The following is a 1,842-nucleotide window of genomic DNA, read 5'->3' on the forward strand; positions in this document are numbered from 1 at the left end:
GGTCCTGACCCGGGAGTACCGGAGTGGAGAGGAAGGGTTGTTGGCTTTTCAGGATTCAGGCATATGTCTCCTTGGGATTTTAGGCTTGTAGTATAGTCCCTGGTAAGGCTGCTTGGAATTCTTTGTCTCCCACTTCTCCATCCTTCCCCGTAAGTTTCTGAGCTGAGACCCCAAGGTCTGGACTCTGTGTGAGAAACACTGGCCAGTTCCTGTCACTGACAGGGAGAGGCTCCGCCCTGATGCGCCATGGTAAGATACAGCCCCGGGCGTGGAGGCCCGGGTCGACCAGGAGCACTACCCATTTGGCGTATCCGATCCCTCGGAACTTGCCCGGGATTTTCTGAGCAGGGAACCCAGGGCCTGGAGGGTGTTTGTGTTTGTGTGACCCCTTCTTTCAGGTACAGGAATGGCTTCAGTCATAGTGAGCCAGGGCGAGCAGCTCCGGGCGTGGAGGCCCGGGGCGAGGAGCCCCGGGCGTGGAGGCCCGGGGCGAGGAGCCCCGGGCGTGGAGGCCCGGGGCGAGCAGCCCCGGGCCTGGAGGCCCGGGGCGAGCAGCCCCGGGCCTGGAGGCCCGGGGCGAGCAGCCCCGGGCCTGGAGGCCCGGGGCGAGCAGCCCCGGGCCTGGAGGCCCGGGGCGAGCAGCCCCGGGCCTGGAGGCCCGGGGCGAGCAGCCCCGGGCCTGGAGGCCCGGGGCGAGCAGCCCCGGGCCTGGAGGCCCGGGGCGAGCAGCCCCGGGCCTGGAGGCCCGGGGCGAGCAGCCCCGGGCCTGGAGGCCCGGGGCGAGCAGCCCCGGGCCTGGAGGCCCGGGGCGAGCAGCCCCGGGCCTGGAGGCCCGGGGCGAGCAGCCCCGGGCCTGGAGGCCCGGGGCGAGCAGCCCCGGGCCTGGAGGCCCGGGGCGAGCAGCCCCGGGCCTGGAGGCCCGGGGCGAGCGGGGCACTTCCCATTCTGTGTCTCCAATCCCTCGGAACTTTCCGGGGAGTTTCTGAGCTGAGACCCCAGTGTCTGGAGGCTGTTTCGGGTTCTGTGACCCCTTTCTCTCAGGTACAGGGTGACTGCCTTCTCTCAGGCTCCAGCCATGGTGAGCCATCGTAAAGACTCAGGGCATGGAGGCCGGGGCTCGTAGCAGGTGTTTGGGATTCTGGGTTTCGCATCCCTCGGTCCTGACCCGGGAGTACCGGAGTGGAGAGGATGGGTTGTTGGCTTTTCAGGATTCAGGCATATGTCTCCTTGGGATTTTATGCTTGTAGTATAGTCCCTGGTAGGGCTGCTTGGAATTCTGTGTCTCCCACTTCTCCATCCTTCCCCGTAAGTTTCTGAGCTGAGACCCCAAGGTCTGGACTCTGTGTGGGAAACACTGGCCCGTTTCTGTCACTGACAGGGAGAGGCTTCAGCCCTGATGCGCCATGGAAAGATAGAGCCCCGGGCGTGGAGGCCCGGGTCGACCAGGAGCACTACCCATTTGGCATATCCGATCCCTCGGAACTTGCCCGGGATTTTCTGAGCAGGGAACCCAGGGCCTGGAGGGTGTTTGTGTTTGTGTGACCCCTTCTCTCAGGTACAGGAACGGCTTCAGTCATAGTGAGCCATGGCGAGTAGCCCCGGGCGTGGAGGCCCGGGGCGAGCAGCCCCGGGCGTGGAGGCCCGGGGCGAGCGTGGCACTTCCCATTCTGTGTCTCCAATCCCTCGGAACTTTCCGGGGAGTTTCTGAGCTGACACCCCAGTGTCTGGAGGCTGTTTCGGGTTCTGTGACCCCTTTCTCTCAGGTACAGGGTGACTGCCTTCTCTTAGGCTCCAGCCATGGTGAGCCATCGTAAAGACTCAGGGCATGGAGGCCGGGGCTCA

This window comes from Prionailurus viverrinus, unplaced genomic scaffold (genome assembly GCF_022837055.1).
Source record: "Prionailurus viverrinus isolate Anna unplaced genomic scaffold, UM_Priviv_1.0 scaffold_59, whole genome shotgun sequence".
In the NCBI taxonomy this organism is placed as follows: Eukaryota; Metazoa; Chordata; class Mammalia; order Carnivora; family Felidae; genus Prionailurus; species Prionailurus viverrinus.